This window comes from Zingiber officinale, chromosome 10B (assembly GCF_018446385.1).
Source record: "Zingiber officinale cultivar Zhangliang chromosome 10B, Zo_v1.1, whole genome shotgun sequence".
NCBI lineage: Eukaryota > Viridiplantae > Streptophyta > Magnoliopsida > Zingiberales > Zingiberaceae > Zingiber > Zingiber officinale.
The window spans coordinates 8,858,004-8,873,862 of record NC_056005.1 but is presented as its reverse complement, the minus strand read 5'-3'; the positions used below and the strand labels follow the sequence as shown (position 1 = coordinate 8,873,862).

The 15,859-nt window shown below is 39.0% G+C and overlaps 1 pseudogene; it reads right to left on the bottom strand.

The window, feature by feature from the left end:
• Positions 1-345: 345 nt before the first annotated feature.
• On the bottom strand, positions 346-10,462 carry LOC122028924 (annotated as a pseudogene).
• Positions 10,463-15,859: the final 5,397 nt, after the last annotated feature.

Sequence of the window (15,859 nt, the reverse complement as noted above, 5' to 3'; positions counted from 1 at the left end):
CCTGGCAAGAGGACACTGTATTTTTACAGCATTTCCTAGTGGGCCTATTTTTTCGAGGACACGTTCAGAGAAGTGCCCCAGTAATATATTTATGATCTGATATTTACATGTTAGTTTATGTTTTCTACAATATTATTTAACTTAGCTAATAGATAAGCAAGCACGAAAGTTTGTGGTTGTTCCTGTGTACTATATTGCACGTAGAGCCGAGTGAAACAGCCACCTTGGTGTTTATGTTTACGTATGCAGCTGAGAGTTTTTAATTAGTAGGACAAATGGGCAAGCAAGTTATAACTTCTTCTATTGTGGCGTAGATCAACTAACGATGTATCGATTCTCGGCGGATCAAGCAGTCCTCATGAGTGGATTGGGTTTGTTTGAATCTGAATGAGCATCAGCGATATTTGTGGTGGACAGAAGGAGATGGCCTGTCTGTGGCTTCCTTCCTGTCTGAAGCTTGTTGTATAAATAGCAGTGCTCGTGCGTTAACTGTGGCCTGTGGTTCCTGAGATGGCCACTGGTTGCGATCTCAGGCTGTGTCGCCTCTGAGCTGCCTGTTGGAATAGACAGAGGTCCTTGCGTTTGTGTTGTGTTGCTAAAGATTTAAAGGAAAAGTAAAAAATCTGACCTTAGACCATAATATTACCCAAGGTTAGTATTTATTTAATTACACTAGGTTTGTATATATATCATTAGTGAGATTTAGTGAGAATGACACTTTTATTAGCATAGTGACTAAAAGATAATAATTAAAAAGTATGTCAGAAAATATAATGAAAAATAAGTAGGACTATGGAATTTTGAGAACATGTAATATTGTATTAATATAAAATATGATTTATTTGAATATTTTATCTCTTAAATTTATCTATTTAGTAGCTAAATCTTTTCCTTTCCGATTGCTCAGTAGAGGTAGGTCTGTTCTTGTGAACCGCAAACTCGGCAGTTTATTAACTTCTGGGATTCCCTTGGGTGTATGTGAAACGGGCAACAACTATCTCAAGAAGTTCGTCACTGTTTTCTATTTGGAATTCATCTTGGCGGACCTTAAGTCTCCCGTGTTAGGATTTTCTTTCAATCAAGAGTTTTCAGCCGTTGTAGGTGGGAAATGGTTAAATTTGATTAAACTAGTTGTTCTATTTGGATGTGAAAGTCTAAATACTTATAGTGTGACCTCTTGAGAGGGCTAAGCAATGGTTAACATAATTTACATTGTTCAGTGGCAAAATCTTGTGATTTCAGAGGTTTATGAGTAAGTTTTGAAGCAATCCCTATTGTCCAAATCTAGGCAGCAGGGTATCGACTCCACAAGAGATACAGAGATGAGCTACGGATATTTTCATCACTAATCGATTACTAAATTAATATAGCAACCGATTAGCAATGAAAATAAATAGTTTAATTCTGTTGCTAAAATGTCAACAAAACAGAAACAAAAATTCCATCTCTAAATTAAGCCAAAGTTTTAAAAGAACCCCCTTGATTGCAAGATTTAAAATCATGTTCACGTCCAAATTTCAATCTAACATTCAAAAACTCATTCAATACATTCAACGTTCACATACCATCATCATTCACAAACCATGATACATTACAAATTATCCATGATAGATTTAACATTCATAAATCATGATACATTCAGCTTTCAGGGTTTTGATATTTGATAATGTATCAAAGTCTGATCAATTTTATTCAGAGTTGATCTAAACAAAACTTGATGTTTGGAAGAGAGAATTCTAGTCAGTACTAGATGACTAGAAAAGAAAAGTCCTAACTTAGTTAGGTAAGGGTAAGTCCTAACTAGAGGTTAGGCAAGTGATAGATCTACTGAGTGACTATTCCAAACTAGAGGTTAGACAAAAGAAAGTCACGGTGAGAGAAGCCATACAATGGAAACCCTAGTGAGTGAAGCTAGGTGGTGAAAGTCCTAATGAGTGAAGCCAAGTAGTAGAAGTCATAGTGAGTAAAGCTAGACTCTTAATGAGTGAAGCTAGATGGTGAAAGTTCTAGTGAGTAAAGATAGGCAGTGGAAAATTCTAGGGGAAGGTAACCCTAGTTAATGGAAAGTCTTGGAGGAGTGAACACGAAGCATAAAGCCTAGTAGGTCAAGTAGACTTACAAGAGTATGTCTTGATCCTAAGAGATTAACCCTTAGGTGGCAGACTTGGAGAAGGGACCTCCAAACAAAAGATAAGGTTAGTAGGTCAAGTAGATTTATAGGAGTGCAACTTGATTCTAAGGGATTAATGCTTAGGTGGTAGACTTGGAGGAGGGACCTCCAAGCAAAAAATAAGTCTAGTAAGTCTGGCAGATTTATAGATACATGCTAAGTTGTTTGTTTGTGTTTTATGGTTGTTTTGCAAGAACCTAGAGCTGAAAGTAAAACAGAGAGCAAACAAACGTAAATGGGTGAACCGGATTTGACTCGGGTCAAACCGGACACAAATTGATTCAGTAGACCGAACCAACGATTTGGTAGAATGACTGGGTTCGGTCTAAATTACTAAGTTGTGAAATATTGCCATGGAAAGATAATGTGGCAAAAGATTTGGTTCATTTTTATGATTTGGATAAGGATAAGTCAAATGATGTGGATAGAGCTAAGACTTGATCCAGATATGAGTTCATCCAGATATAACTTCATCCAGATAAGAGTTAATCTAGATAAGGATATGATCAAACTCTATAAAAGGAGATAAAAGCTCTACATTCAAGATAACTTCTTCAATTATACTCTCTATCTTTGCACTCAGAAAGCTATGCTGCAAAGATCTGCGACTGAGGAAGCTTCAGGGGTGTGTTACCCTTAAGACTTTCGGATCGGCCACCATCTTTTATTTGATTTGTTTATTACAAGTTGTACTTAATTTATTATTATTTGTGCATGTATTGTAAACTATAAGACAGATTTCTCCGCCTCTGGAAAGTTCTAGAAAGGAGGCCACTAGTTAACGACGCTTCCCGTGATTAGGCCTTGGATGTACTAACCCTAGGGGGTTGGGAACCAAGTAAATCTTGCAAGTATTCTTTTCTTTAAGTTTTTATTATATTCCACTGTAACTGATACTTTGATAGAAAGAATGAACAAAATTGAAGCCAAAAGCGACGAGTCGATATTTAACCCCCTTATTGACACTACTGATCCTATAGTACTTTTACAATATCTTTATCACGAAAAGTTGTATTTCTATATTTGTAATTATTACATGGACAATGTATCTTGTCACTATCCATACAATTTGGATGATGTTTAGTGAAGTTCATAAATTCTTCAACTCTATTAAAATATTATCAGTGATAAATCCATTTTTTTAACCTATTATACATCTAAGCTTTATTCACATATATATATATATATATATATATACAATGTTGTTATGCTACGGACCTTATTTTACGGATTGCTACGGACTAAGCTCCACGTCATTTTTTTTAATACCGCTTTTTAATGAAACTTTTTCTCTTTCCTTCGTTCTTGCAACCGAAGCTCACCGCGGCTCCACCCTCGCGCCCCGCCGCCGACCCGCAGCCCCACAGCTGGCCTCGCGCCCCGTCGCCGACCGACCGCCCCCGCTGCTGGTTCGGCAGCCTCGCGTTCGGTCGTGACGCGTCCGGAATCCGACCGCAATCACGCCAGATTTCGGACACGATCGCGACCGAAATCCGGCGCGCGATCGCAGCTGGATTCCGGCACGATCGCAGCCGGATTCCGGTCGCGATTGCGGCCGCGCCGGATTCCGGCTGTGATCTCGCCGGAATCTGGCACGATCGCGTCCAGTCGCGATCCCCGACGGGTTCACCCCTCGGCCTATAGTGTGGGTGGGTCCAGGCGGCCGAAGGCCGCCGGCGGTGGGCAGATGGCCGGTGGGCAGGGCGGGTGGCGGGCGCGCGAGGAGGCGCGGTGAGCACATTCGTTTCGGCTAGAACGAAGAGAAAAAACAGAGAAGAAGTTGTATTTAAAAAATAAACAAAATATTAAAAAAAAAAATCAAATTCTGTGGTTGCGGACGAATCCGCATGCCAAGGTCCGCATTTTAACAAAACTCTCTCTCTCTCTCTCTCTCTCTCTCTATATATATATATATATATATATATATATATATATATATATTATAACCTAATAATAAATCAATTTACAATATTATTAAATGTGTAAAACTAAGCATGCATATAGTTTAAACCTAATATTATCAATAAATAACTATTCATTATGTATCTAAAGCCAGTGCAGAAGATTGTCTCTAATGAAAACACCAAACAAAGAAGCCTAGCTACACAAACAACGCCAAATACAGAAGCTTGCACAAACAATATTATGAAGTCAACAATCAAATAAAAAGGTGAATAAACAACAATCAAATACTAGGGTTGCACGACCTGTTGACCCCTTGGCCAGGCCTAGCCAAGGTTGCACAATCATCAAGCCACAACTGAGGTTGTAGTCGGATTGGCGATCTCACTTAGAGCTCAGGTCTGAGCTCGCTGCTAGGGCTGAGGCCACGACCTAGGTCACGACTAGTGGGCTTATGGCCAAGGCTAAGGCCATGGATGAGCTCACGGACAACCCAACTCATGGTCAGGGCTAAGGCTGCGGCAAAGCTCACGGATAGCCAAGTTCATAGTCAGTTGAGCTCATGACAAAGCTCACAGTCAGTCGAGTTCATGGCTAGCCAAGCTCGTTCGATACCTCTCACTACAACAAAAACCCTCATAGACATCAGTTTCCCACCGGTGTCTATTTCATTTTCGACCGATGTCTATGAAGCCGATGTTAAAAGTCTGCCATTTTAGACATCGGGTTAAAACCGGTGTAGTATCACTTAACGACACCAGTCTTCGAATCGGTTATTAACCGGTGTAGTATCACTTAACGACACCGTTTCATCAACGGTGTAAAACCGATGTAATATTGTATGTTAATAACACTAGTTTTGGCAGCGGTAAATGATCGATGTAATATTAGTTAATAACACCGGTTTTGCAGTGGTGGAAAACTGATGTAATATGTATATTTTTTAACATCACAAATTTGATTTCCGAAACAATGAAAAACTGACAATAATAAAAAAAATACACAAATATTCACAAATTATACAAATATTCTTCATTCAATAATATCCATAAAATACACAAATATTCACAAATTATATAAATAATCTTCTTACAACAGTATCCATAAAATACCCAAACATTCTTTTTACATCAAAAGCTAGCTAATAGATATCAAAATCAAGGTAGAACATTCTTTTAACAACACATCAAGGTAGAACCGCACTTCAAATGTAATCTAGCATGCATTCAGCCCACTCGAACCGCACTTCATCAATTTCAACTCTGGAGTACTTGAAATTTGTAAACTGTAAAAACACATAAATAATATATTAGTAAAGATGCAATTTTGAAAGCTGGAAATGATAAAGATGCAATTTTGAAAGCTGGAAATGGTAAAGATGCAATTTTGATTTATTTATTTTTTCCAAATATCTGCTCTAGCTCTAACGAGGCCAGTCTAAAGATGCAATTTTGAAAGCTGGAAATCAAGCATTTTGAAAGCTTTTCAGTGATCTGATTTTGGGTTGAGAACTACCAATAAACTAAATTTGGAATGCAAAATATCTAAACCAAAGAAAGTCCCTTTCTAATTGATACTTGCAACAAAGATAATCTACAATACTTTATATAAAGTTAATTCATGATCAGGACCTAATAATCCACCATATGTCAAATAACTAAAACAAATGTGTACATGTATCAAATAAAATAGAATACTGAGTTTTTAAAGGCTGCTGTGGAAGATAACGAATATAACATAGAATCTAAAACTTTCATATATGACACTTAGTATATGCTGCTTAGAATATAACATAGATAATTTGCTCCTTCTAATTCAAGTGTACAGATTGATAAGAACCGACAGCATCATACAACAACTTACTAGGCATGATAATGGTTGAACAAAGAAATATGACTACACAACAAATCCAGTGAAGGAAGCATAGAAGAACAAAGCTACCTCTGATGAAGAGATATACTATTTATTGTACTACCTCTGATGCCTATCCTGAATATCCTGCACTAAGCCCCCTATTTTCTGTGATTTCTGCTACCAACCACAGCAGCAAGGAATGCGGCAAGAAGGCATCTTTGGTTTATGATGGATTTGGAGTGTCTCGACCTAAGATATAATCCTCTTGTAGCCCTTTATATTAAAGGCCAGCATACATGGAAAATTCAGCATGTTCTTCTGAAGTCATAATAGGGTAGGTAAACTTTACTTGTAGTTTTTATTCATTTGCTTCATGTAGGAGTAGATTCTAGTAAATTCCCACACATTTAATGTTTAATGATCGGCTAGGGATAAGATTAGGGATCAACCTGATCATTTCCTCACTATGATTCAGTGTGTTTCTTTTTTCCGATTTCTATATAAATTCCATAAAATCATGATTTAGTAAGTAATGAAGTCCTGTTGGGAGAAATTTTTCTTGCTAGTGAATTGATACAACGGTTATCGTTGAGCTGGGTCATTTTTCATCTTTTTTTATTTAAGGCTGAATTTGGATTCAAAAAAGGATTAATCAGATAGATTGATGTAACAAGTGCTAGATTTCATATACCATTACTTGTTAGACTCTATATAATATTGATAACATTTTTATACCGTGATCTTGGTTGTTATCACATTGATAAACTGATTATTCTTGTAATATAAATGTTATGAAATTCAGTTGCATAAAATTATTTAAATGAATATGTAATCAATGTCATATTATTGATAACTTGATGAATGGAGAACAAAATAAAAGTTGAAAATTAAATACAAGAAAATTTTCCCTATAGCCATGTGGTAGAGGTCGAGCTTGTAGCCTAAATAATGTAGTTAGGGGTCTCTATCTGATCAATGAAAAACATGAATATAGGTAAAAACAAAAGAGGTGAGTAAAATAATGAAGAGAGGTTAAATCATAAAAACAAAGAGTTCCCTATTCTTGAGATACCCACAGGCATATTGACACTCACTCTTACTTCTAGTTGAACTTGAAATTCATTGGTATAGCTAAATATGGTAATGGGTACCCTTTAGGTTTGATTACCCATTTATCTTAATAGGTTAGGTTAAATTCGAGTATCAATGTGTTAGATATTTAGAGGAAGTTGAGCAGGTTCAAATATCCACAGGCACCCATGAATAAAAAAAATGTAATCAATACTTTACCATGAAAATTGAACTACCTCACACTATACTCTTCAAGAGCAGGGACATCAATTCTTTAAGGCTTCAAGTCATGATGATTTGAAGGCAAAGAATTGTGTATCTAAAGAGTGCTCTAATAAAAAAAATCTTGTTTGGAAATCAATGTAACGTTCAAATTATGGGCAGGTTCTCCCATGAATAGCAGGTTTACATCTCACCCTTGCATCCTTTTGGGAGGCAATCTAATTTGATAAACGAGCAAAAAGAGATACTATAGTCAGATTGAATGCAAAGGCAAAGAACACTATTAATACATACTGCATGTAAGCTTCTCTAGGTTAAGCAGAAAGTGATCGAGTTTAGATGTGCTCCTAAAGGACCAACAAAGCTATATAATGTCAAGAGAGTTACCATAAACAACCTCCATCTCTTTTATACAAGAGGAAAAATCATATAGAGATCAATTGTCACTTAGTTAGAGTGAAAGCTATATATAATGGATACTTTCCTAAGCAACAACTTGGTAACATGAAAAAAAAACAAGATGATGCATAGAGCAATCATACACAACTCTAAGATGATGTGGGCAAGTGACAATCAAATAATGATCTGTATTATAAATAGTCTAGTGTTTATGAACACACTAAACATATTGAAGATCATAGCCACCACCCGTGCCACAATTATGTCCAAAAAGATCATCTAGTCTAATTCCCAAATTTTAAATTAGTTAGTTTTTCTAGAATTTGTAAATACACATTTACATGGATTGTATTCTTATTTCATATAACAAACAAACAAAAAAAAAATCCAGATTTTCACTGAGATGATGAAAAACTTGGTAATTTTTTTAGGTTATGTGAAAAAATAGAATTCTTGAGTGGAAACTCTCTTTTACCGCTGTGCCAGTCACTAGTATGTAAAAGTCTGTAGGCACTTCGTTCTGCAAGATCACATCTTCCCTGGGTGGATAATACTTGGCTTTCATCTCAGATACCTTCAAATATACAAAAGATGAGATACTGAGGTGAGAGCACTATGTTGTGATATTCTGTCTGGCAAAATCTGGAGTTAGAAAATTCTAATAATTACCAGTTGGAATAGCAGGTCATTAGATACTCCATGGAACAAGTAGACACTTTGAACCAGTGAGTAAAATAGATAGTGAGTAATGCTGGATCTGATGGCTTTGGGAAGAGCATCCAATGTCTCTTGCTGTTGGAGGCCTTCTAAGTTAGTCCTGAACTTCAAACTGAGATGTGAGATCATTTGTTCTTGTAAGCGTTTTGGAAGCTGATTTCTTTGTGCAAACCCCGTGGCTACTTGGATTGTATCCCTCTGCAATGATCAGTACATATCTTTAATGCTATAAAAGTAAAACAAGAGTAAATATTGGTTGCAAGTACAACTTGCTGCCATCTGAATGGAATGATCAAGTTTCGCATTGCATATTTTCTAGTTCTGCTAGTTCCATGAACTACCAAATTGGTCATATTTCCGATTAAATAGGCTGTTAGTCCAAGGTTAAAGAGCATGTAGAAAATGCCAAAAATTATCTCTCCTGTATTTTCAGCATGCAAGTCTCCATAACCAACGGTTGTAAGGGTGGTGATTGACCAGTACATCGAGGTCACATAGCGGATCCACAAGCCTCACTCGTGGAAATCTGGCATAGAAGCACCGATCCAAGTATTGCTTGGATTATGATACCTTGCAGAGAAGATAATAGAAGCACCCAGCACAGTGCACAGCAAATAGAGTCACCTATGAGATTGTTAAGATCTCCAAAGTATCAACTGCAAAAGGTAAGTGAATGCACGAATTGATGGTAAAGAATAAAGATCCTTACACAAATAAGTTTTGCACATCGAACCCAAAAGTAGTTGAAGTGCCTATCTTTCTCTAGTCTGGTAAATGAAAAATGAAGTGTGTGGAATTAGTTGGAAGGCAATAATATCTTCCCTTAGGGAACACAAAAAGCATTCACATAGTTATTTAAGATGCATACCTTGCAAATAGTGCACTAACTCTTCTGAGACGCCAGAGACGGAGCATGTTGAAGAATCCATAAGAGCGAAGCTTATGAGGCAACAATTTGCATGCAAGTTCGGAAGGGATAGTGGAAGCAACATCAAGAACAAACCAACTGGTCAAATATTTCCATGCTATTAGCTTAGGATCGTCAACGAGCAGATAAGTTGTTCTATCAAGGTAGGCCAAAAAGAAGGTTAAAATGATGTCAATGGGAAAGAAGGCGTTGACGATATTGTCCACCAAGGCAAGAGTTCCCTTCGCATGCCCAAGGAATCCAAATTCGAATGGAGAAACCCAAGCAGAATAGACAACGAGAACAATCAAGAAAATCTCCCATGCCCTGTGACAGAAATTCAAACATCAGAAATGTCTGCAATACAAAAGTCTCCAATCAATTATCTCTTGGATGTAGTATTCATGAATAGGGCGGCTAAGGGTTTCTTATTTCCAGACAAGGATAATAAATTGTCACGAAAGAAAGAAAAGTAAAAGCAAAATTACCCCAACAAAAGATTTAGACAACGTAAACCCTGATGCTTTTATATATGAAAAACAAAAAAAGCCTTTTAGAATCGAGAAAAAAAATAGAGACAGGGATTAAAGAAGTTTATATGCAATGGAAGAGTAGAAAATCAATATTTACGCATATGAAAAATTGCACCTTGAAGACTAGGATCCTTAGCTCGAAGTCCTAAATCTTTCTCACAATATCTTCACTAAATTATACAGATTAGGAGTTAGGAGAGAATACAACTATTTTCAAAAAAATAATAATCATAATAATAATAAAGGGTAAAAAGTTATTCAAAGAGAATCCCACATCAAATCTATCACCGAAGTTCCACAAGGAATATCGATCCAGAAGAAAGTTCGTATTTTTCAAGGGTTCATGACCAAAAAAAAAGGGTTTACATGCAAGAGGGAAAAAATCTGAACAAAGAGAAGGCAAAGAACAAGAGAAAAAACCCCACAAGCTTTCCATCCAGAGCAAATCCCACAGCTCACAATCTCCAACGAAAAAAAAGGAGTTCGCCCTAGTAACGACAGAGGGAATAGAACACCAGACCTGTATCGCTGATCGTAAGGGGAAATGATAAACCTCCGGAGCTTGACCCTACGGTTGCTCCTGGCCCCGAGGGAGGGGAGAATCCCGGTGGAGAGGCTGTAATGGCTGCCATCCGGCGAGATCTCCTTCTCTGCCTTGATGCCGCACATCATTGCCAACGACATGTTGAACACCTTCGCCGTATCCGCCATAGTCGCCAATTCACGTTATCTACACCCACACTCCCTCTCTCCAACCGCTCCCTTTCCGGATTCAAAGCATCATAGCTCACAGGAATCTCGATTGGCGATGGCGACCGCCGAGGCATGAGCAAGAGCGGAGAAAGCGACAACAGCAAGACGACCCGTTGTAAAAGGGAGGAGTTGGAGGAGATGTGGTGTGGTTGGACGGAGAAGCAAGGGCGTCGTGTCTTGATCCTGATCGGGAGAGGAAGGGGCGTCGATCTAGGAAGGGGGAAGAGGGAGATGAGGTTGAGAGAGATGGTCGGAGGTTTAGGTTTAGGCTGAGAGAGATGGTCGGATGGTCGGAGGTTTTAGGTTTAGGTTGAGAGAGATGGTCGCGCGGAGGAAGGGGCGGGATATAGATTTAGGTTTGGAGGGAACTTCACAGTGTTGCAAATTTTGGCTTGTGGGAAAATTAAAATATTTTATTTTGGTTCATTAACATTGGATTTTAAAAACCACTGTTAAAATCGGTGTCTATTAACGAAAAAAAGGGCGCTCATAGACATCGCCTAAAAAACCGATGTCTATGAGCTAAAATCTGCGCTCATAGACACCGGTTTTTGGAAAAATCGGTGTAAAATACTCAAAGACATCGGTTTTTGCTTAAAACCGTTGTTGTTCCATTGATGTCTATGAGGGATTTTGTTGTAGTGTCTACTCTCTATTTTGACACGCATGATTGCTCGACGCACCTTCTGCTTCTAGCTCATAATTTTCTCATAGTCAACATCAGAGTCACCTGCCCAATGCACCATCTTCCCTAATTTTAGACAAGATCAAATTTGATACCGTCTATGGGGAACTTCGTCTAAATCTGATACATGAAGATGGAAGAGAATCGACGATTCACTATAATTACTTTGTCGCAAGAAGACTTGAAGCTGCTAATAACCGTCCAAGCATAGAAGTTAGTACAGCAGCAGCCAGGTGTCCTTTGCCGAATGACCCGACTGTATCGATGACGGGCCCTCACACCTAGTGAGGGACCCGAGTAGAAGGGCCAACTAGGATCCAACCAATTCCTCCTCCTTTGACTGGCTTCATGCAAGCACCTATGTAGCTAATTAGTCTGCCACCCTCCCCAGTCTTATATCACTAGGCATTGTTTCACACTCCATTCGATGATATGGGTTGAGCGAAAAGGCCCTAAGAATCATCTTCTAGAGACATGCACACTTGGGATCTTCGAAAAAGGAAAGTCCTGATGGCCAGTAGCTCCCCTGACTGGATAAGTATGTCATTCTCCCAAGAAGTTTTGGAAGATAAACTCTCGAGCCATTTTCAACCCTTAGCGATTAGAGATTATAGAGGAGCGATCGACCCAGAGGATCTATTCAAATTTGAAAATGCAGCTATCCTTTATCAATACACGGATGACGTTAAGTGTCATTTCTTACCACTCTCTTTTGCTCGGCACAAAGATAGTTCAACCGGCTTCTTATCGGCTCCATTTGCTGCTTTAAAGAATTTTGCAAAGCATTCCTTCACCACTTCGCCAACCGCTGTCAATACCACAAGACCATGCTGAGTTTATTTTCCCTCAAGCAGGGGTCCAAGAAAGCACTGCGGGTGTACATAAATCATTTTAACCAAGTGGCAATGGACGTTCCTTCGGCCACCCCAGAGATTTTGGTGAGTGACTTCTCCTAAGAGCTCACAGATGGGGACTTCTTCCGGTCCCTAATCAAGAATCCGCCTAGAGACTTCAACCATCTACTCAAAAGAGCCACCAAGTACATCAATGTAGAGGAAACTCAGTCTGCTCGGAAGAAGTAAGTAACTGTTGGACCGTGATCGTTCGATAGAGGAGGGGGGGGGGGTGAATATCGATTACAAAAATTCGTCGAGTAAACGCAGCGGAAAAGTAAAACAATGCAATGCTAACACAAGAACCAATTTTACTTGGTTCGGAGCCTTTGGTGACTCCTACTCCAAGGCCCGCACACAAGGGTGCTTTCGTTGGGCAATTCACTAGCAATTCGAAGAATGTTACAATAAAGAATTACAGGAATGCTAATAAGAAAATTAATACCGACAAACTGAAAAGAGGTAAACAGAAGATAGCGCTTTGTCGGAGTAGCCTCGAGACGTCGCAGGAACACAGTAGAGCAGTCTGAGAGTTCTGAGTTGTTGTCCTGAGCTTCACCTTTGACCCTCCTTATATAGGAGGCTCGGGGCACCTCGGATCCCTTCTGGGCGCCCTGGTGTGACGTGGCAGACCCAACCAGCGAGCTCCACGTGTCAAAGCCGCGAAATGGATAATATTTGCCTCCGGGTGCCCGGACCTTCTTTCTCCAGAGAATCCTTCTCTTGCAAGACAAGGTTAGTCCGAGGTAAATATATAATGTGTAACCTGCAAAACAAAGTATTAGCACAGTTTATAAGTTCAACAAAAAGAGTATAACTTAGATTCCATCTTTCCGAGATCGGAATCTAGTCACGATCTCGACTTAGATATTCGAAATGGATCTAAGCCGGATCGACGCCTAATGTTCCCTTCCCGGGAACGCGTCCTCACAGTCACTCCCCTCCAGTGACTTACCTTTACTTACCTGACAGACGTGTTAGGACCAAAAGTAGCTAGAGGGGGGGGGGGAGGTGAATAGCTCTTCGCGTGCTCGTTGCTCGGCGTTGCTTGTTTCTTCAAGGATGCGCAGCGGAAATACAAAGAAACAAATACAAACACGCTAACACTTGGATTTTACTTGGTATCCACCTCCAAGGGAGGTGACTAATCCAAGGATCCACACAACGCACGCACCCTCCACTAATGAAACTCTCCTTTATGGTAACTACCAAGGGCGAAGAAGCCCTACAAGACTCAATACAAGAAGAATAAAGGGTAGTAAAGAAATACAAGCTTACAAGCTTACAATGAGTGCACAAACCCTAACCCTAGTTTCTTCTTCTTGCTTTGATCCGCCTCTTGACTTGGAAGAGCCTCCAAGAACCTTCAAGAACTTGCGATCTCGAGCTTGAGAAGAGTTGTGGAGGAGCTGGTGAAGATCTGAAATGAATCTGTGAAGTGATGCCGAAGACAACACTCGCCTGCGGCTCAAATATGACGCAACGGTCGGATCCCAATCGATTCGATTATTCCCAATCGATCGGGGAGGCTTTGGATCGATCCACGGATCGATCCAGAGCGCCTCTGTGCTCTGGAAAAACGCCTGGATCGATCCACGGATCGATCCAGCGCTTATCGCGCGAAGCAGCAGCGTCCCAATCGATCCACTGATCGATTGGGACCTCTGGATCTATCCACTGATCGATCCAGAGGCTTTCTGTTCGCTGGGAAAGGTCTGGATCGATCCACTGATCGATCCAGAGCCTGATTTTTGCCCAAAACCAAGTCCCAAACCTCCCAAACCAACATCCGGTCAAACTTAACCTGTTGGTACGTCATGCCTAGCATCTAGTCACTCCCTTGACCTGCTAGGACTCCCTCACCAAGTGTCCGGTCAATCCCTTTGACTCACTTGGACTTTTCTTTCATGCCAAGTATCCGGTCACTCTCTTGACCTACTTGGACTTTCACCTAGCTTCACTCACTAGGGTTTTCAGTCTGCCTAGCTTCACTCACTAGGTCTTTCACCTGGCTTCACTCACCAGGATTTTCATACTGCCTAGCTTCACTCACTAGGACTTTCACCTGGCTTCACTCACCAGGATTTCCATCTGCCTAGCTTCACTCACTAGGACTTTCACCTGGCTTCACTCACCAGGATTTCCATCCAGTCAGGTATACCTACTTGACTCTTCTTCATTCACACTGATCAGTCCCTGATCAGAATCTCCCCATATGAACAACTGCACCTGCATTGTCCATGTGTCTACATGTATTGTCAAACATCGAAACTATGACCAAGACTCAAGCTTGGTCAAACCAGTCAACCTTGACCTAAGGGATATTGCACCAACAAGACGTCCGGTCAGCCCTTCGACCCGTCTGGACTTCTCGCCAGCTATCCGGTCAGCCCGTCGACCTAGCTGGACTTCGTGCCAAGCGTCCGGTCAGTCCATCGACGCGCTTGGACTTTGTGTCAAATGTCCGGTCAGCCCGTCGACCCATTTGGACTTCGTGCCAGACATCCGGTCAGCCCGTCGACCTGTCTAGACTTTGCCTGCACACTCGGTCAGAGTGTTAGATAACGACAAACCTAACTTAACCTAATTTGTCATTCATCAAAACCTGAGTTAGACCGTTAGTGCTAACCGCACCAACAATCTCCCCCTTTTTGATGGAATGACAACCTGATTAAGTTAGTGAAAATATATGCAAAAACCAAGCATGATTTTTGAGGTTTTTAAGGTTTTAAGTTAGTTTTTCAAATTTGCATTTAGTTGCTCTAACTTAACCACCTATCCCTCCCCCTTTGGCATTCATCAAATAAGGACATAAGCAAGTAACCAGTAGAATTCAGACAGAGTAAAACTTATAAGTTGTGAGAAATGATGTCAAGTTAACTTGGGGGAGTTTTAAATTTCACCACATAGTAATTTAACTTTTGTAACATAACTAAGTTTTGAAAAATAACTAATTTAGCAACATAACTTAGTATATTTTGAGTAATTTTTTTAAAGATAGTTTTTGCAGAATTAGATGAATTTGCAAACTCAAAGAGAAAGTTTTTAAAAGCTAATTTTCAAGTATAAGTTTAGGAAAGTTAAGTTTAGACAGTCTAGTTTTCAAACATAAGTGTATAAGTTCCAAATTTCAAGATCAAGTTTTAAATTTTCAAAATAAATTTCATCTTTGAAACACTTTTCAAACATAAGTTTTCAAAATCAAAATTTCAAAACTAAGTTTGAAAAATCTACTTTTCAAAACTAATTAAAATTTATTTTTCAAATCTAAGTTTGCAAAAGATTCTATTTTCACAACCTTAGTTTATAAAATCTAATTTAAAAGCTTAGTTTTATAAAAGCTGGTTTTTAAAAAATAGATTTTATTAGATTTCCAAGGATCAGATTTAAAAAGTTTTTAAGAGGAGTCATTACTTTTAAAGCGAAGAAAATAATTTTGGTACAAGTATGAAAATAGGTTGATTTAATCCTCCCCCTATACCTAATATTTAAAATAAAGCTTTTGAAATTATTTGCTAAGAATATTTAATATAAGATTTTCAAAGTAATTTTTTTTAAGATAAATTGAGGTGAAATTTTCTAAAGAGATTTTAAAGGGAAAAAATAAAACTTAAGGAGATTAAAAAATAAACCTCCTCCTGAATTTGATACTCCTTTAATTTATTACTCTTCCTTAATTTATTAATCTTCCTAATTTTATTATCCCCCTTAATATAATGCTAAGGTTTGGGTGTGTTAAATTTTAAAGTCCTA